The sequence below is a fragment of the Podarcis melisellensis genome (assembly GCF_964234715.1).
Source record: "Podarcis melisellensis genome assembly, chromosome: 7".
Taxonomy (NCBI): Eukaryota; Metazoa; Chordata; class Lepidosauria; order Squamata; family Lacertidae; genus Podarcis; species Podarcis melisellensis.
Genome location: NC_138539.1, coordinates 42,307,460 through 42,329,756, shown reverse-complemented (window position 1 = coordinate 42,329,756; position 22,297 = coordinate 42,307,460).

Genomic DNA, 22,297 nt, shown 5'->3' with positions numbered 1-22,297 from the left:
AAGATGACGAGTGAGACCTCGTCGAAACGTCGCCTAGACACCCCAACTTTTACACGGGAAGACACCCGAGGACACCAAAACCTGCATTCCTGTACCCGTGAAAATCTACGAAAGCATATATATATATATATATACACACACACACACACACACACACATATATACAGTGGTACCTCGGGTTAAGTACTTAATTTGTTCTGGAGGTCTGTTCTTAACCTGAAACTGTTCTTAACCTGAAGCACCACTTTAGCTAATGGGGCCTCCTGCTGCTGCCGTTGCACGATTTCTGTTCTCATCCTGAAGCAAAGTTCTTGCACCTGTGGTAATATTTCTGGGTTAGCGGAGTCTGTAACCTGAAGTGTATGTAACCCGAGGTACCACTGTGTGTGTATATACACACACACACACACACATACATATAGTGTGGGTGTGGGTGTTCCCATTAATTTTTCTGCTTTGGCATTGCAGAGTTCTGTATTTACAGATTGCCTGCAATCATTGGGCTGTGAAAGAACATTTCAACTTCTAATCCCTTTGCGAAGGATCCACACACCAGGGGAGGGGGGACTACAAAGCTTTGAGTTGCCTCGCCATGCCAAGCGTGATGTTCCGCTGCATTGTCAAAGTGTCACATGCATGCGAGTGTTCAAACAATACATTAGAAAAGCAACAACAGCCGGCAGCTGCCAGAACAAACTTTTCGTTCAGCGACTCTTTGCAGAGGAAAAACCTCTTAGTCAGCTCATTGGAAATGACACAGTTCATCGAGGCCTGACAATAATCACACTCTATGAAGCCCAAAATCGAAATGTTTCCTTCTTTTTGTAAAGAAAAAAAAAATCCACATCCTTCCCCTCCGGCTAGTAAAGACAGCTTCTGAAAACTAGATCTACTGAGAAGAAGCCTTTGTTCACGATTGAAGCAGACATCAAACACGCGTGTCAGGATCAAAAATGCTATTTTGCAGTCCCATTACAGTGAAGAAAGAGGAGGGGGGGGGGAAACAGGCCTGCTCTTATCCCAGAGGATGGTGGCTTTTTCCCTGTCTCAGCACTCCCAGAGAATCACTTCTAGGCCAATTAAGCACATCTAATGTCAGTAGGAAATGGGCAATTAAAGTGCTGCCTTTTCTGAGGAATGCAAGGCACCAAGTAAGTGGGCAGAGTAAACAAGATTTCCAACAGATGTCCTCAATCTACCTGCTTGCCTCTCTGTCTCCTTTCCCTCCCCATCCTTCTTTGTCAGTGCAAGCATGTGAAAAGCACAATTTAGAAAAGATAACAAGGGAAAATGAGCAGCCACTTCCCTGCCATTTTGACAGAAGAGCTTTTCTTTCTTAAATGCTTAAAATGTAGACTTCTCAGGAAGAGACATTTTCCCAAACATTTCCCCCCCTCAAGTGATACATGGTTGAAAGTGAAAACACACTTTCTACAAATGGCTTTCCTGTGAATAGTAAATGCTGAAAGATAAAGCAAAACTGCCTCTTATCCAAATGTAGTTCACCTCAGCAGGGGAATATTCAGCTTCTGGCCATGTTGGCTGGCCAGGAATTGGACCTAATCAGGGAAAGTGACAAAATTGTTTCCTCTTGCAATGGCCAGGGAGAATAGTAGGGACAGGTACATCAGTCTATTTCTGTTTAATGCCACGTTCATATATGTCACTTGTAAGTTGGTTCTGGGACGCTGTGGGTTAAACCACAGAGCCTAGGGCTTGCTGATCAGAAGGTCGGCGGTTCGAATCCCCACGACGAGGTAAGCTCCCATTGCTTAATCCCTGCTCCTGCCAACCTAGCAGTTCGAAAGCACAAAGTGCAAGTAGATAAATAGGTACTGCTCCAGCGGGAAGGTAAATGGTATTTCTGTGTGCTGCTCTGGTTCACCAGAAGCGGCTTAGTCATGCTGGCCACATGACCCAGAATCTGTACGCCGGCTCCCTCGGCCAATAAAGTGAGATGAGCGCCGCAACCCCAGAGTTGGTCACGACTGGACCTAATGTTCAGGAGTCCCTTTACCTTTAAGTTGGTTCTACTCCATGTCTGCAATAATTTGCAAGGTGTTTTTTTTAATTAAAAGCACCCTTCACAAAACATATTAATATATATATTTAAATACACATTGAAACACAGTTTCTCTTAGAATACAAATGACTAGATATATTCATTTCTAACTGTATTTTAAAATGCACATTGGTGTGAATTTTGAGCCAAGAATTGTGTCACTACATTTGCTAAGCATAAACCCCAGTGGGTGGCTATGTTCCAAGCTGCACATTAGTCATGGAGGGTGGAGGGCCAGCCAGTCCTTATCCAATTTTGCAAAGATCAACTTCCTCAAGCATCTAGCGAGAATCAGTAACATGGATGTGGGTTCTACTCATTTCCTCCCAGGTGGTTTTGAGTGTTGAGGGTGCTGAGAGATACAATTCCCAGAGTTGCCTGGGAAGGAGGGCTGGTTTTTATAGGGGTTTCATAACAACTCTCAGCACCCTTAATAAAGATTCCAATGAATACAAAGGATAACTACCTTCTGACCCACAGATTAAGCCAGGAGGTGCAAATCAGGCCAAGATCAAATTTCTCAAGCATCCCAATCACAACCCAGCCCTTGAGCATGCTCCTCAATGGATGTGCCCCTGGGCATCTTCTTCCTCACCCTGATGTGTTTTTCTGCCCCATTTGGATCAGTGAAGGTTTACCATTTTAAAACTTTTTTTTTGCTGTTTTACTCTTCACCGCCTTGAGATGACTATGTAGAAGCTGCTTGCTTGTAATAGCAATAATAACAATAACTTGGTCTATAAATCTACTGAGCAAGACCTTCTGAGGACGTGTGCATGCTCTTGTGTACATGCCTGCCTGTGCTATTCAATGGGATGTTGTGAATATGCTTTTATTTGTTCTTAGCACTTTAGTTTTCAGAACAGCACCAGTATCTTTTGTTCCTGAGCTCTGGATTAATATTTTACAGCTTGCTACAGATGCTGTTTTCAAGGTTTATAAAGTGGAGTGTCTGGAGGGATTTTATTAATAGCTGGAGGATGGCCAGCTTATTCCAGTAATTTAATCTGTAAAACAAGGATGAGCGAGAGAATTGAAAACATGTACAAATTGCATTATAAAACTCCATACACTGTCACTGTTTATTATTTTATTTATTCAAGAGCAGTTATAGGAAACAAATCTACCAGTGTGACCTTTCATGCTGATATAAATACAAGATTTATTAGTTGTTATTGAAAACTTCAGGCATTATTCAGCACTGAAGGAAAAGCAAAATAAATAATTTCATACAGGCAGTAGATAGAGCAAGTGATTGTGGTGTTGCATGTTATTCCAAAATAGAGGAAGAGCTGTAAAGGGTCTATTGTTGTGAGAGATGTGCAGGGAAAATAAAACATTTCCCAGAATATGTCCGGGGCTACTTCTGATCTGGGATTGTAAGATGTATATCTGCCATTTATGAACATCCGTTAACAGTAAATGGCAAGATGCCTGCCTGAGGCCTCTTGTGCATGCAGAAATGAAAGACCTCCACTGCTTTTCCTGAGATGAATTCACCCCGGATTTCCTTATTTTATTTTTATTTCTATCAAGTAATGTTGTATTGCTCACTAGGCCCCAGTTTTATCTGGCACAAGAAGCCACACAGAAAATATGTGCAGCCAGCACACACACACACACACCCTTGTCAATAACATAAGAAGGAGAAATGTGGTCAGCAACCCTACCTGAGGAAACCAAGGTTCAAATCCCCACTCCATCATGAAGCTCCTTGGCTCTCATCACAGGCCACATTCACACCATACATTCAAACCTTGATATAATTTTAAAGATTCATGGCTTCTTCCAAAGAATTCTGGGAGCTTGTTAAGGGTGCTAAGTGTTGTTATGGGTTCCCTATTTCCCTCACGGAGCTACACAATCCCCAGGGTGGTTTAACAATCAATTCATCTTTCCAGGGAACACTGGGAATTGTGGCTTTGTGAGGGGAATATAGTCAGCTCTCGGTTACATGAAAGGATGACCCGTGGTTGTTAACCCTACCCTGACCAACCGGCTAATTACTAGCAATTAAGTTTCTAGATGTTGCAGAACCCTGAAAATTGCTCACCTGTGCTTCAGGGATTGTAATAACTTCCTATGACTACCCACAACCTCATGGACTGCAGCCCAATACATCATTCCATCATGGCACATTCCCAGGTTTCAGATAAGGTTTTCAAAGAACCTTCTGCCTTACGAACCGTGCAAGATAAAGGTAAAGGGACCCCTGACAATTAGGTCCCGTTGTGGCCGACTCTGGGGTTGCGGCGCTCATCTCGCTTTATTGGCCAAGGGAGCTGGTGTACAGCTTCTGGGTCATGTGGCCAGCATGACTAAGCCGCTTCTGGTGAACCAGAGCAGCCCACAGAAACACTGTTTACCTTCCCACAGGAGCTGTACCTATTTATCTACTTGCACTTTGACGTGCTTTCGAACTCTAGGTTGGCAGGAGCAGGGACCGAGCAATGGGAGCTCACCCCATCGCGGGGATTCGAACCGCCAACCTTCTGATTGGCAAGTCCTAGGCTCTGTGGTTTATCCCACAGCGCCACCCACGTCCCTCAACGAACCGTGCAAGCGCTCTCATATTTTCTTAGTAGATGGGGATGAAAACAGCTTGCACAAGCTGTCCTGTCTAAGTGACCCAAGGCACAATTAGGGCTTTGAGTTCTACTGTTGTGTTTTGAATCTTTTGGAGTAACTCTTCCCCTTGGTGGGAAATTTTGATTCCGTTCACATTTAAAAGTGAACTTTCTGAAACAATACATGAACTGCAAATTCACATTTCTCTGAATTTTGCAATGCAATGCTCCAGCTAAGTACCATGTACAAAAATGCACATACTAGGCTAATGTGTGCATATAAGCCCATATATTCGTGAAAATGGCATGTAAACTGTATTATATTGGGGGAAAAGGCATTTGAAATGGGTATATTAAGATAAATATGCAGTAAAACACACGTGAATTTTTAGAGAAACCAAAATCAAGAGATTCACTCATCCTTACTCTTCCCATACTTCAAAATATCACATATAAAATACTGGAATGAGAGAGGGCAAGATTCCCATCCAGATATGCCATTGTTGTGTGAAAGAGAAATAAGAATTCATTTACTTTCTGCTATCTAACCATTTGTCCAAAGCAACCCTAACAGCAACCTGATAAACTAGTGGACTGTTTATTTTCCTCTATATATCTACTGGGGGCTTGTTGTAACATAGCTCTAAAACATAAAATCTGGAAAAGGTGGTTTTTGCTGATTTTTAGACCATACAAGGCCACTCAAAATAAAACTGAATTGGCAGACTAAAGTGCAGCATAGGCAAACTCGGCCCTCCAGATGTTTTGGGACTACAACTCCCATGATCACTAGCTAACAGGACCAGTAGTCAGGGATGATGGGAATTGTAGTCCCAAAACATCTGGAGGGCCGAGTTTGCCTATGCCTGCTATAGTGTTTTGTCTGAGGAGTTTCCAAGACAGTTGATAGAATCATAATATAATTAGTAAACAATGTTTCACCAAGAATGAAATGTATTATGTTCTGCTTACACTATCCATTTCCTCTGTCTCAATCTAGTGTAATCCAGTGATGATTTACAGCATTTGCTAGATGAAGACATATTAATTTTTGGTTTCAAAGAGCAGCGTATTTCATCTACAGATAGGAAAGCACATCAAGCATCTGCTCTGCTAAGCTTTCAGTAAGTGCACTGGCTCCTTCACATAGAGAGTCAAAGGTTTATTAATGGAGTCATGGAATTGGACTTCATCTACTTTATAAAATAAAGCAGGCAAATAAAATGTATTTGATACTCCAGTGGCTACCTGCCCTATAGCACAAACCTATCTACATCTACTCAGACATCCTATTGACTTCAATGGGGCTTATGTTCCAGGTAAGTATAGCTATGATTATAGCCTTCGGTAGCAGTCTTATGCACATAGCCTGGAATATGACCAACTGAACTCAATGAGACTTGGTTCTGAGTATAGCATTCTAAAATTCAGGAACAATGGTGTTGCTGCTATTGTTTGTTATTTATTAGATTTCTCACCCACTCTTTACCAATAAGATCCCAGGGCAGAATACCAAAAAAACCCAAGTACAGTTTAAAACAAAATAAATCTACTAACCATACACAACCACCATCAGTTTAACATATAGTTTGCTCCTTTTGCCATGTCCCCTGATGCCCATGCTTTCAGCTGAACTTGAAAAATGTCTTAACATGTATGCAACTGCACCCATGCAGCGGCTTCCACAAGGCCAGGAATTCTGCACAATCCGAGTTCACTGTCATATGGATACAGCTCTGTGTGTGCAGAGCTCTATGATCCCTAATCCACTGAATGCGCAGACATGCAATGAAATGAATGTGAGAGAGCTCTTCTTTCAAGATGCACCTGTATGGGCTACACTAGAAGAAACCTTGACAGCATTTCACCATTGAGGATGGGTACAAAGAGAAGATGTGCATAAAGTGAAACTACGGCAGTTTCAGGTTATATAAAGCTTTTATGACAACTCTTACCTGAGGATGATGAAATGGAAAATGACACTATAAGGAAGTTGATATTATAAGGGACAATATTCAGTGGATGCAGCTGTTTCCTCAAGGCTATCTCTACCTCCCTCTGCCTCTCATACAATTCTTTCTCCTTCTCTCTCTCTCTTCCCAAGAATGAAATGTTACATTTCCCAAGGTAAATACATAATGAGGGAAAAAAACCAAAGAACAGGTGCTAAGAGCATTTGGATGAACTTGAAAATCAGCAGACTATGACTTTTCTTCTGGCTTTTATCTTTCCACAATGTTAAAGCCACAAAATATGAGCAAAGATCATCTGAAGACGTGCTTGAACTGTTACTAGTACTACTAAGCTGACCATTTGACATTTCCATGCCTTTTTCTCCCTCTGGTCTACGAATGAGGAACCTGTGGGTCTCCAGATGTTGTACTGCAACCCCCATCATCTCCAACCATTAGCCATGCTGGCTGGAGCTAATGGGAGTTGAACAACATCTGGAGGGCCAGCTCTGATATTGTCTTTACTTTGTCATTTAGTATTTTGATGAGGCGTTTATTCTTTACTTCTCATTTACAAATGAGAATAGAAGGGGCTGAAATGAAGCCTGCAATTTTTTCATTTCTGTGACTTTTTTAAGTATATAATGCCAATCCTGAACTGAGTTCACTGGCTGCCAATTAGTTTCCAGGCCTAATTCAAAGTGCTGGTTTTGACTTATAAAGCCATAAATTGTTCAGGACTACAATAACTTAAGGACCACTTCCCCCGATATGAACCAACGTGGATCCTACCATCATCATTTGAGGTCCTTCTTCATGTGCCTCGTCTGTGAGAGGTCCAGAGGGTGGCAACAGGAGAACGAACCTTATCTCTTGTGGATCCCAACTTGTTGAATGTTCTCCCCAGGGAGGGTTGTCTGGTGTCTTTGTTGCATATCCTTTGGTGCTAGGAAAAAACATTCCTCTTCTCCTAGGTCTTTAGCTAATTAGACAATTTATGGCCTTTTAAACTGGTGGTAGGGGATTTGTTTGTTACTATGGCATGTATTTTTGTGTTTTTATATTGTAAACCACCCTGTGACCCTCAGATAAAGGGCAGCAGGGCCAACTTGCATAAAATATTGGGGGAGGGGGGCTGGGCTCGTACCTGGGGACCGCCTCTCCTGGTATGTCCCACAGAGGAACTTATGGTCTTCAAATAAAAACATCTTGAAGGTCCCAGGCCACAGAGAGGTTAGGCTGGCCTCAACTAGAGCCAGGGCTTTTTCGATTGTGGCTCCGATCTGGTGGAACGCTTTGTCACAAGAGACTAGGGCCCTGTGGGACTTGACATCCTTCCACAGGGCCTGCAAGAAAGAGCTGTTCCACCAGGCCTTTGGCCAGGGCACAGCCTGACTCCCTCCTTTGGCAATCTCTAGCCCAATGGTTGCCATCAATTTGATTTGAATTAATTTTAGAATGAATGATTTTAGAATTTTGTACTATTTTATTGTTGTTAGCTGCCCTGAGCCCGACTTTGCCTGGGGAGGGCGGGATATAAATAAAATGTATTATTATTATTATTATTATTATTATTATTATTATTATTATTATTATTGATCACATGGCATGGTGCACACACATTATTTGAATGGCAATGCCCATCAACTTTGGGAGGGCCTGACCCTCCCAGATATTTTCTTGGGGGAACCAAAAACCCCTCAGCCCCTAGGAGATGGCTCCTATGAGAGGCAGTATAGAAATTTAATTAATAAACTACTACTACTACTACTACTACTACTACTACTGATTCTCCTCTCCAGTCTCCTGCACACCCTCAAAATCTTCTCTGAAGAATTTGGAGGGCTCTCTGGAGCAGATTTGGAGGGGTGCATGTGTGACTTCAGGGAGGCAGTGATGAAGTCATGGTGCAAACCAAAGTTCATTTGCCAAATGCTAGAATCCACCCTTTTAGTTTTGTTTTGAGTAGTCTCTTGTCTGCAGCTTAAAATAAATAAATAAATAAATAAATATGGAATATTTAAAATGCCACAAAGTGCTTCAGGGACTCATGCTGCCACATATAGTTTCTCCTTCGCCTCTGACAAGCCCCAAATCTCTCTGAGGCCTTGGCTCAGAATGCATTGCATATCCTTGCATGCAGGATCAAAATACCTGTCTCATATCCCACAATGTTAGGAATGGAAAATATGAAGGAGCGTGCCAAAGTTATGTTTTTCCTGGGACTTTCCATGATGTGTTCGGTCATGCACTACTTAAATTAACAATACAGTGGTACCTCAGATTAAGTACTTAATTTGTTCCGGAGGTCCATACTTAACCTGAAACTGTTCTTAACCTGAAGCACCGCTTTACTAATGGGGCCTCCTGCTGCTGCGCCACTGGAGCCCGATTTCTGTTCTCATCCTGAAGCAAAGTTCTTAACCTGAAGCACTATTTCTGGGTTAGCGGAGTCTGTAACCTGAAGCGTATGTAACCTGAAGCGTATGTAACCCGAGGTATCACTGTATTCGTATTCTATGGTTCCAGGAGAAGTTGCAGAGTATTTCTATTCAGCTTTTGCCAATTGATGTTTTGGACTACAACTCCCATCAGCCCTAGCCAACATAGGCTGTGTTGGGTGGGGCTGATGGGAGCTATAGTACAAAGTATCTGGACTACACTAGGGACTCAGCTATACAGCTGCAAATATAACGTTTTGAATGTGCTTTAAGTACATTATATAAATGTGACACTAGATGGTGATTGTGAGCTTATGGCAAATTCAATTTTTTTAAAAAAAAAAATAATTAAGAAAAAAAACATTTTCACAGTGCTTTTTATATGTGTCTAGATACCACCTAGGTTGGCAAAGGCTATTCTAGATAATGTTGCATCTTCTAGCAGTGAATAAACTATGATCTGAACCTTCAGGCTCTCTATTCAATTAATTAGTATTTAGTATTTACAGACGTATCTATCAGTGAGTGATGGACTGCAGAAGAAAGACTGAAGAACTTCCAGATGGGTGGGGAAAGCACCTCTCCTCTCTTATTTTATTTATAAATTTTCCAAAAATACAATACAATTGGTCAAACATTTTCCAATAGACATTTTCTTGATAGTCAACTTCCACTAGGGCTTCCACTATGTTCTGAATTTCCCAGACATATCCGGAATACTGCAGTCGGCAGCAGTGTCCAGGCGGAAATCAACAAAATATCTGGGAAAATCTGGATGTATGGCAGTTCATGGCAGCAGTGCTGTTTTTGTCAATCTCCCCCCCCCCAAAAAAAAGCTCAAAAATGACAATGTCTTTTTGCATAACAACTTTGGACAAAACTAAGAAACGCTCAACAACTTTGGCCCAACCCCTCCCCCCCCCAAAAAAAGCACACACAACTCTGTCAAAAAGTTCTGTCTGGATTTTCACTGAAATATGGCAACCCTACTTCCATCCTTCCATAGATTCCTCAAATTATCTATTGCTGCTGCATATTATAGTTAATCTATACATTCTTTCCTCCACTTTATTCTCAGAATAACTTTTCCTGCTGAGCTTACTCCAAACCTGCTAGCGTTTTAACATGTTTACAATATTTTTTTTAAAAAAAACAATCAACAAACATTTTCTAATCCTCCTTGAAGGCTGTCTCGTCTTAGTTTTGCCACCTCTTTGCATCCACTGATCATCCACTGCTGGATGTCTGCTCTTGCCCTGATTTATTTATATTTTATACTTTTGTATTATTGCCTTTGTTTCACTGTGAATGTAGATAGATAGATTTGATAGATAGAAAATAGGTAGCATCCCAAAAAAGTCCCAGTTAGAATACCTGTGTGTATAACACATCGTAGCTCTCCATTTAAATTAAGAATGAGCTGAGCTGATGCTCCTCCTCCCTAGAGAAGCCCGGTGTTACTTCAGAGAAAACCTTGCCTCAGGCATTGCTGCATCTTCTTTCTTCTGAAGAAGGTAGCTACAGCTAGGTCCTCTGCATCATTTCCTCAAGGATCAGAGAAATTCCCAAAGGAGGAAACTTTTCATCTACGTTGCTGCATCTAGTCATCATTCCCTCTATTGCTGATGCTGTTGCTTATGTAGCCAAAACAGCGCCAACCACGAAGAAGAGGGGTTTGTGGGAACCCCAAGGTTTGGAAAACTATAAAGGCATATTGGTGAGGGAACAGGGGGAAGAACCAATAAAATTTTCCATTGAGGCTGAGAACATTCAGTGGCCACAACTAACTGTTGAGAGAGGAACAGAAAACCAGATGGAAGGGGGAAATACAATTCACATCTTCTCTGGCCACTGGATGGCCATGTTGTTGGGACTGATGGGAGGTGGAATCCAACAACATCTAGAGCAGCCTTTCTCAACCTGTGGGTCCCCAGATGTTGTTGAACTACAACTCCCATCACCCCTAGCTAGCAAAACCAGAGTTTAGGGATAATGGGAGTTGTAGTCCAACAACATCTGGGGACCCACAGGTTGAGAACCGCTGATCTAGAGGAGCATAAATTCTCCCAGCACTCTTCTACAGCATGGGAGTGGGGCTTCTTTATCATTGCCCTCCGCACAATATCCCTGGGAATGTTGTTCGTGTACGCTCTATAGCAGGCTTTTCAAGAGAAGCCTTCTAGCAGCTGGCATTCCCTACAGAATGTGAAGATTCCTTCATAGAAATGTAATGTAGGTGTTGCTAATTGCAAGACACTTTTATGAAGTGTAAATTAGTCCTCATCTCTTTGGGGTAGAAGCAATGGATAGGTTGCCTCTTAACATGAAATATGTCACTTCTATTATTCCACAGGAGAAATGTCATATGTTCAACTTTTTTTAAAAAATGGTCCATATTCATTAGATTACATGTTTCTTCAGGGCTACAAGGTGCTTCAGGCTTTGGGTACCTGTGAATAATTGGTGCTAAGTTTTAGGGAATACCGACTGCAGCTGAAGTACTTAATCAGAAGCAAATTACATTATTTAGAAGCCATGTCCTAGAAGCTCTGTCCCCTCTCTGCCTCCTGAGCCATGGTTGTTGCTCTACTTCTGCATTACTGGCATCAGGCCAAATAGTTGCATCATCTGCCTCAGAAGCTTCAGCGGAACCTCCTCCTGTTAAATTCTGGTGAGAATGTGGTGCCTGCAGTATTACGCAGAATGGCTTGAGGCATGGTGCCAAGGACTGATCTGGAACATCTTACCACAAGGATACTATATTTTAGGCCAGGAGCCATTTAAAGAGTCCCTACAAATCTACAACACTATCAGCTACCACAGCATGCTTGTTGGATTTTGCAATATCTTGATGCCCTATAGACCTGTTTCAGTATTGAATTTGTGACATCAGCATGGTTCAGGAAACTGACAGATGATCACCCCAACCTAAAAATTTGTCAAAATTGAGTGGAATGTATGATGTCATAGAAAAGATTTTATGGGGATTCCTGGTAGAAGCAATTGTAATGCATTTTTAAAATAGTATACATATCTCATTACCACAGGCATTAGAAAATAATGACCATGAAAAAATAAAATATTAATCAGATAAAGCCAAAAGAGTTAACATGGAACATTGTCTTTTGGGGAAATAAAGGTGGTAGTCACAATTGTGACCACTGAAAGGACCAAAGAAGAGAGTTGTGGTCAGCAGTGCCTCCCCCCCATAAGTATCAGCACTTATGTTATACAGTACCTTCCAAGTGCACTGGAAAAAAGAGAACATCCTGTTTTTTCTTGCAAGGTATTGGTGGCCATTTTGGGTGTCATGATCCCTTGTGCTCTCATGCTGACCTCTCACCCTGAAAAAGCATGTTGTGGGGAGGCTGCTATCTTGCACAGCACCCACAACACATGTTTTTGGGCTGTGTGTGAGATCTCACCCACCAAAAATCCCCCCCAGGTGAAGTGAGACATGGGACACATGACTTATCTAGAAGCACATCCCAGAAGATGTGCATCCCAGTTTTGCATTTGAAAAAGTTGGAAGGTGTGTGATGTGTGCCCCAGCATTTGCCTGACCATGTCACAATGAACAGAAGTGGGGCTTACTTCTGAAGAAATATGTATGGGATTGGCTATTAAAAGCTCTTCCTATTCCATGTTCTCATGCTAGCAGTGTTTTATTTATTTAGATGAAATACAATAATAAATGACTGCTCATACTGTAGACAATATTGTTGTTGCTGCAGGAAATGTTTTAGTATGAATTTAGCATATAACATAATAAAGCATCTTCCCAAGTTGGAACTGGAAATGATATCTCAATTCTCTGCATCAGCCTTCCCCAACTATGTGTTGGCCTACAGTTCCTGTCATCCCTGACCATTAGAGCTGATGGGAATTGGAGTACCACAACCTCTGGAGAGCATCAGGTTGGGGAAAGATGTCCTACATGTCTGCTTCATTTCCTGTCCTCTGTTCTTCTTCCTTTGTCTTGCAATATTTAAAAGAGGAAAGGAAATCTTTTCAATGTGAGCTGCGAAGAACTCCACACAAAACACAATTTCTCACAGCAATACTTATTTCATCTTTAAGGCAAAATCATAATGTTGCAAAAGCAATTCATGCAGCCACCTCTTCCATGATTATTGCCATATTTCAGATGCCGCTGCAGTTTTGATAACTGCTTTGCAAATACTTTGGAAGAAACCCAGAGGCATAGACACCAGTATTTCCAGCATAGTTTTATTGTTTGACTTTAGTTAATTTTCTTTTTTAAAAACTGCATTCAGAATTCCTCCCAAAATGGTAGTGAATGCTGATAAAATACCTGGATTTGATTTCCTTGTTGAGATAGTACCTCTATTTTACAAGTGTTACATGCAACCAGAATAGAACTGCAAGTGGTTACATTTATCACCCAAATAGGCCTCCAAGTGTAATTCCTGTCCTGGCTATATGTTCTACAGCTAGTAATATGGATTGTTACTATCATTTTAGGTGTTCTCGTGCCCCCCACAGGCAGCTACTATCAGCAGTGTGTGGAAGTGAGATGCAAAGTATGATGGCAGCAGTCCACGCCGGAAATAGTTCTAGAAATTTCTGTCAGGTTGAACACACATACCAGGATGAACACACATACCATTTTTTTTAGTGGCATTCTAAACCGTAAGGATCCCACTTTCCCAAAGTGTGAAGGCTGCTGTGACCCAGTTCATATACAGTGGTACCTCAGGTTACATACTCTTCAGGTTACATACACTTCAGGTTACAGACTCCGCTAACCCAGAAATAGTGCTTCAGGTTAAGAACTTTGCTTCAGGATGAGAACAGAAATCGTGCTCCAGCAGCACGGCGGCAGCGGGAGGCCCCATTAGCTAAAGTGGTGCTTCAGGTTAAGAACAGTTTCAGGTTAAGTACGGACCTCCGGAACGAATTAAGTACTTAACCTGAGGTACCACTGTATATTGGTACAATCCTATGAGGGAATTTTTCAATTTCAGATGGCATGTTGGTTCTCTGAAAGCAAGCCTGCATTTAAAACTGGTGTTTTATTTAGAAAAAAGCCTTGTGTTATCATTCCCTGTGTGGTCAGTTTCTCATGTGGGGGGGGGGGACTTTCAAACAGTACAATCTCATGAAGGTTGTAGGAATACAGGCAGCTGCCTTGTATTGAGTCAAAAGATTGGTCCTTCTAAATCAGTCTTGTCTACATTAATTGCCAGAGGCCCTCCAGATTTCAGGCAGAGGTCTTTCCCAGCCCTGCCTGGAGAGAGAGGTGTCAATTTTGCTCTCTCAGTGTTTTGGTTTTTTTTTTAAGTCTTAAGTTCAATTCCCCACATTTCTACATCAGTTTGTGAACTTTTGTTTCAAAGTCCTCATGAAAATACTTCAGCATTTTAGTGTGATTTTCTCTTAATTTGCACATTTTTGCAAAGCAATTTCCACCAATTATAAGCATTTCTGTGTGTTATTTAGGAGACAGTGTTTCAGTTCACATACTGTTTTGGGAAGTGCGAATGGGTGAAGTTCATCTTTAAATGTGAACTGAGTCCAATTTATCCCTCATTCCTACCTGGAGATGCTGTTGATTGAACATGAGACCTTCTGCAGGCAAAGCAAATGTTCTGCCACAGAGCTGCATCCCTTCTCTATGCCATATGCTTCATCTGGATTGACTAATTGAAGGTTTTTTTTCTTTCTTTCGCAAAGACCCAAACAAGACTGTCTGCCCCTATTATAGTCTAATTCTATACATGTTTATTGAAATGCAGGTCCTAGGAAGCAAGTAGAAATGCAGCCTTGTACCATTATCTCAGACAACAAAATCCCAAACACCTCACCCTAATCCTGAAGCAGGATTACAGGGAATTTATGGAAGCCACTTTTCTTTCTCTCCCTTCTCTCTGACAAATACCTTCTTGAAATTTGGAACTTTTTCAGATTTCCTTGGATACATTGCTTTAACAGCATCTGCACATCAAATTTTGCATAAGGTAAAAAAAAGGGGGGGAGAGATAAAGGACCCCTGGACGGTTAAGTCCAATCAAAGGCAACTATGGGGTTGCGGCCCTCATCTCGCTTTCAGGTCAAGGGAGCCAGCGTTTGTCTACAGACAGCTTTCCAGGTCATGTGGTGAGCACGACTAAACCAATTCTGGCACAATGGAACACCATGATGGAAACCAGAGCACACAGAAATGGCATTTGCCTTCCTGCAGTAGCAGTACCTATTTATCTACTTGCACTGGTATGCTTTTAAACTGCTAGGTTGGCAAGAGCTGGGGCAGAGCAACGGGAGCTCACCCCGTTGCAGAAATTCAAACCACCAACCTTCTGATTGGCAAGCCCAAGGGGCTTAATGGTTTAGACCACAGTCTAAATAAATACCTTGCATAAGGCACTTAGTGGCAACTCTGTGAGAACATAAGAAGTGAGTCCTTCTGGATCACGCCAACGGTTCACCTTGTCTGGCATCCTGTTCTCACAGTGGTCACCCAGATGCTTGTGGGAAGGACCCAAACAAAAGAGTGCTCTCCCCTCCTGTGGGTCCCTCTGGAAAAGGACATCCCTCTTGCTGATATTTTTGTTTCAACACATTTATCATGTGCTGTCAACTTACTCTTCATGCATAAACAAAACTAACAAAGATTCAGAGACTTTACCTTTAAAAAAAAGTTACAGTAATGTATTTATGCAGAATGTTAGAAACAACGGGATTTTGAAGCCGATGGCAACACTGCTGCATTAATAAGAACCCTGCTGCCTACCCTCAGGCTAACAGCAATGTATGCCTTTCTTTGGTCTTCTTCCTCGGTTACATAGTTTAATAGAAGGGGGGTGTCGCTTAATATTGTGTTCCTCAGACTGCACATTCTGAAGTCACATGCCATCCTGCCTTCCCCCTTGAAAGGGCAACAGTGCTGCGTAAGCAAGGACAAGTACATCCTACTTCAATTAAAACATAACAAGTTGGCAGAACCATAAATAGCCTCCATGCAACCTGCAATTTGCCCATCAAGACAAAACCTCAAACTCGGAAATAAACATCAAGGAAACTAATTGAGGTTATTTACAAAGAGTGTTCCCAAACATGTCACTTCATTATCTTCTTGGCCTGGGGTTCATTTAGGTCTGCTCAACATTACTCAGCCCTGCTTGAGGCCAGCTTTTCAGAAGCAGTCTGAAAACACCCCAAAGATTCCATAATCCTGAAAATGTTGCTTGTCGGACCCTATAGCCTTTGATATCTTTTTAATCAATTGAATGTGTTATAAAAATCACCTGCTTGTTTTATCATTTCCATTGTCTGAATAGTCTTATGGCAAAGAATGGTGCTCCTTCAGTTGACGGCTGGCATAAGGGGCGGATTTGCCCCTTTCCACTGCTGGATAGCGAATAAGGTGTGTTCTACAGGTACTCGGGTGGTGCTGTGATCTAAACCACTGAGCCTCTTGGGCTTGCGGATGAGAAGGTTGGCAGTTCAAATCCCCGCAACAGGGTGAGCTCCCATTGCTCTGTCCCAGCTCCTGCCAACCTAGCAGTTCAAAAGCACACCAATGCAAGTAGATAAATAGGTACTGCTGCAGAGGAAAGATAAACAGCATTTCCATGCGCCCTGGTTTCCATCATGGTGTTCCATTGCACCAGAAGCGGTTTCGTCATGACCTGGAAAAGCTTTCTGTGGGCAAACGCAGGCTCCCTTGGCCTGAAAGCGAGATGAGCCTCACAACCCTATAGTCGCCTTTGACTGGACTTAACTGTCCAGGGGTCCTTTACCTTTCACCCTTTAAGGTGTGTTTCAATCAGGAGTAAGAAATAGCTTGTCTCCAAAAGGAGGCCCCTTCTCCTACTCCTCCACCATTTTTCACACACTGGAAATCCCACCCACTGACCCCAGGATCTAACAGTGTGGGGTTAGTCAGTTGCCTGGTGGGGACTGAGGGCAGATCCACTTTCTGTTAATTGCAGATTGATTGTTAATTTCCCCTTATCTTTTTCTGCTCCCCCCTTTTTATTTAGATTAGTTTCTTTTATCTAATTGTTTTATTTTATTTATTTTTTTAAAAAAACTTTAATAAAAATTTGCTACAGCAAGAAGATGACATTGAAAAATCCCTGCTAACTTAGCACAATATAACCTAACTTTTCCCACCTGGTACCACCTGGTACTCCATATGTTATAGACTACAACTCACATTGCCCCGACCACCAGCCATGTTGACTGGGACTGATGGAAATTCTAGTCCAAAGCCTCTAGAGCAGGCTTCCTCAAACTCGGCCCTCCAGATGTTTTGAGACTACAATTCTCATCATTCCTGACCACTGGTCCTGCCAGTTAGGGATCATGGGAGTTGTACACCAAAAACATGGGCTGAGTTTGCTAAAGCCTGCTCTAGGGGCACCACATTTGGGAAGGTTGATGTGTCCTACAGATTTGAAGTGAAGAGTTTGCTTTTACACTTTGATGGGCATGTTTGGATCTGTACTGCATTTGTTTATAAGTATCTTGGTCTGTTCTGAGATAAAATTAGTAACGTACATTTTAGAAATACTATTTGTAGAAATAGATGCAAGTAAGCCATGCTGTTAGGCAGCTGTTCTGGTATAATAATAATGTCATAAAATATAAATTCACCTGAAGTGTTTTTCAACAGGAAGGAATGAGGCAACCCACATGGGTCTAATCTGCCCTCATTTTCACACTCCACAAGCAGCCCATAAAGAGTATATTATTAAAGAGGAAAATGGTGCATAAATTAACTTTGTGTTTCCCATGCTAACGGACTATGCAGAGTATCTTAATTCCATTATAATAATAATTTTACCATCCCATTAGTAAGGTGTGTTACAGTGGTTCAGTGTAACATGTTCTCCAAGGGCGGCGGGGGGGGGATACATCCCAAACATTTGGGAAAGTATAAGAGGAAAATAAATGAGAAAAAATAGAATCTACAGTCTAAATTTCTTTTTTCATTAAACGAGTACCTCCCTATGCATGGACACAGAAATGCACACATACACAGACACACATTGACTTCAATTGAAATGAATGGCTGGCTTTGATTTCATAATTAATTAAAAGATTAATGGGCTCTGCACATAGTTGAATGTTAAACTGTCCTGAAATCTAATTCTTTCCTTCTGAAGTACAGGGGGGATTTTTTAAAATGTCACGTAAAACTGACCGAGGAAGTTTACAGAATACCTAATGTGAAAACACTACATCATTCTCAACACACAGCGCAAGCAAACAGTTTTATTCTTGTTTGTGCAGCTTAACCTTCTGCAAAAGTAATTAGGTCTATAATTAAAAAGCTATTTGGAATGATTAAAACCCTGTTATCTGGTGGCATTTAAAGACAAATGCAAATGTCAGAAAGGATAAATTCATTAAAATTGCTATTGAAAAGCAAGAAAATATCAATCTGGTGGCTAGAGAATGTCATTTGCAAAATGTAACCATATGTGGATAAAGGTAGGTGTGGAGAGGATGCGGTGAAGGTGGTAATCAATGCCTCAGTACTTCCATGAAGTGATTTGCCATTCTACAATATATCCTCGATGTGTGAATCTATAAGGCATGAAGTCTAGGACAGAGCAGGAAAGCAGCATATCTGTCATGGACTAAGGTAAAATGGTAAAAGGGTAAAGTCATGGACTAGCTGGATGCTGAGGAGTGGTGGGAGGCACAAGCTGGGGAATCCGCAAGGGTACCCCCAGGAGAAGACTCAGAGCCAGGAGATAAGTGGTGGGAAAAATGGTCAGATGGAGACGAGGGAGCAGACTGGGAGAATGGGGTGTCAGCAGCTGAAGAGGCAACAGGGCTTAGTGAGCAGGAAGAGGCTGGGGCAGAGAGCAGTCCAGGCTTAGAAGCAGAAGCAGAATGGAATCAAGAGGCAGAAAGGAGGCAGGCTGCTGAAGAATCCAGGGAGTCACTCCCTCCTGCTGTGACCAGCTCCCCTCCCTGCAGAACAAAGAGAGACAAGATGAAGGAACCTAAGGCTGCTAGGGGAGGAACCAGGGGCATGCTGTCAACGTTTCCCTTTTCTTGCAAGGAATCCTATTTGGAATAAGGGAATTTCCCTTAAAAAAAGGGAAACATTGACAGCTATGACCAGGGGAGGAGCCACAGAAAGTGGTGGGAAGGCAGGGACTTTCAGTCTTCACAACTGCTTCATTGGGGCAAGACCTACCAGGTCTTGTAATCACTAGGCCTATGTTGTTGTTGTTTTTTTGAAGAGTTAATTTCACTGACACCAGGTGCTTTATTGTTGATCTGTCCCTGATTCCTGACAATATCATACTGCGGTAATGGTAGGGAAGCATGAACACAGCATGTTGCCATACTGAGGGGCTGTCTCATATAAAGATATAGGTCTCAAGCAAGGCAGGTCTAGGACCATGCCCACCACCTTGAGATGCTCCACATTGCCATACTGCTCGATCAGGGGCACCCCCCCCCCCAGAAATTTAGGTATAATAATTCAAGAAATGCACCACACAGGCTCTCATCAGGATATAATAGTTCATAAATGCTACCACTCACCATATGTTTGGCAGTATCGTATATACTTAAAACCTCTTCACATGCTAGCTGAATACCCCACAACCCCCTCGCATATTATTCCAATATATCAGGGGGGCTTTTGGACAGTCATAGCTATGTTCTTAATTACATCATAATGCTACCATATATATTGTTGGAGTTCTGGTTTGAAGAAATGTTAAGTGGTGGAACCATCCTACATGTCTGAGTTGTCACTGGTAGGATTATAGCCTGATCTGCTTGTGTATGGAATTATGAAGCTTCCATTCCAGAAAGCACATATGGATGTTTAGACTATTAAACCATCCCCTCCAGCTTATATTTGATGTGTTTCATTTTGATACCGTAAAGAACATAATAATAATGTAAATGAGTAAGCACAACAGATGATACTCCATTATCCACATTTGCCAAATATACAAATTAGTCTAAATACAGTACAGCTCCAATATGACACCTTCTTAATGAACTGTGTTGTATTCCTAATTTTCACCCAGTTAAATTCTTAATCACTGAGTATCCCAGTTAACTTTGCACTACTTCTGTGGCTTTGAAAGGGTTACAAAACAATGGCAAAGAGACAAAAGTTCTGCTTAGCAAATGCAAAATAGAAAAATACAAGTTGTTCAGGCATGTTTGCTGTTACACTGTTGAGCAACATTTCTGTTGTTATCTTGATTGCTGGTTGGCTAATAACCCACATAGTGTGGCTGATGGGTGCTGAGGCTGAGTGATAGTTGGCAGCCTTCCTGGGTGTTTGAATGAGACAGCCACCAGTGGTGGAAGAAAGTTACCTTTAGGGACAGGGAGGTGTTATTCAGTCCACCTTTCACAGTGCACCAAGCTGATTGAACATTACTGACATTACAACACTTGCAAATCAGGACACAACTCTCAGATTATGCACTTCTCTAGATTTCGCAATTCAGTTTTGGTATACAAAAGTGCACACAAAAATATTAATTTATATGGAATGGGTATGTGACTGTGAATTTTATGGATAAGTGAATTAAAAAGCATTGAACAGTAACTATCTTATGACCAAAAGTGCCTATTTCACATTAGAAGCACATACAAAATACATACAATTTAAATGTGGACTTTTTGTGCACTCTCAAAAAATTGGCACAAAATGAAATGGGAGAGAGTTGTAGAGTGACTGAAAGGGGAAGGGATTAAGCTGCTCAATCTATCCCTTGTTGCCTCTAGCGATGGTGTTGCGTGTGTTGTGAAGAAACAGCAATATGGAATTCCAGAACAAAGTCAGATGGAGAGATAGTTGAAGATTGCTGAATGCTGGGTGTACTTTAGTGATGTAGATGTTTCTGTGAAAATCTGTTATGAAGTGGCTAATCTGTTGCTTTTAAGAGTGCATGCTGTTGTCCTCCAGTTATTTTCTGTTTGCATACTTGTATAATAATAATTCCGCAGGGATTCGAACTGCCGACCATGCGATCGGCAGGTCCTAGGTGCTGACGTTTTACCCACCACGCCACCCACGTCCCAGTAAAATAATACAACATTCCAAAATCATTTCATTATAAAATCAGTTCAAATCAAATTAGTGGCAACCATTGGGCTAGAGTTCTGTGAGGTTTGCCAAAGGACGGGGTCAGGCTCATAATAATAATATGTTACAATGACGCTATGTCATTCAAAGGAAATCAAAACAGTGCTAACCCTGGATTGTCTCTATGCTGGACAAAAAGAAGAAGTGGAGAACACATAAAGTACCTTTTGGGAGCTGCCCTTTGATCAAAATCAGGCAGAAATGGTTACTTTGTCAAATCCACTTGCCCTTTTCTGTTCTTGTAGAATTGTACTTCTCCTCTTATTATCACTTGCAACAGAACATGAAGTCAGAGTTATAATTGAACAAATGTCTTAATTTCAGAAACTGTCAGGGAAAATCATGATGAATGGCCACAGCTCCTGATGCATGTTTGATGCAGCTCAAATCAATGGAGAACCATTTAAACCAATATCAGGGCTGTGTGTGAATATTTAATGACTGGGGGGGGGGGAATCCCAGTTCTGTCTGGGAGATGGAGACTTGTGAGACTTTACAACAGTAGATTATGGTTTGACAAGCCATCACTCCAAACACTTTTTCAAGGTCTGGAATGGCATAAACATCCATTTTGCCACAGGGAATACGTAGGCACACCAATAGTAAGTGCTATTAAATCAGAGGAAGCATCTAGATTTGGTAGTAGTCTCCCACTAGCAATCAAGACAAGCAACACATTTCCTTATGGAAAACATTCCAGAAGTTGCATTCCAGTGTTGGGCAGGCCTAGAAACAAAAGACACATGCAAACATCCCTTCCAACACTAAAATGTTATGATTCCACGTAGGCAAGCAAAAGGCATAATCTCAGTTCAAGGACAATTTCAAGCAAACCAAAAGCATTCAAAGAGGATGCATTCCCTGACTAACATCATTAACATGGATCCTTCCCACAAGATCAACATCCCTTCCATGCTGCAATGTGTGTGTGTGTGTGTGTGTGTGTGTGAGAGAGAGAGAGAGAGAGAGAGAGCGTGCAAGAGAGAGAGAGAGATGTGTATTTCGGGTAATCAATTACTGTATTGTTGTAGCTTAGGCCTGCACCCAGTGGCGTAGTCTGGGGGGGCAGGGGGGCCGGCCGCAACATCTGGGGGTTAGGGTTAGGGGGCGCCAATCCACGGGTTAGGGGGCACAAATTACTTGCCTTGCCCCGGGTGCTGACAACCCACGCT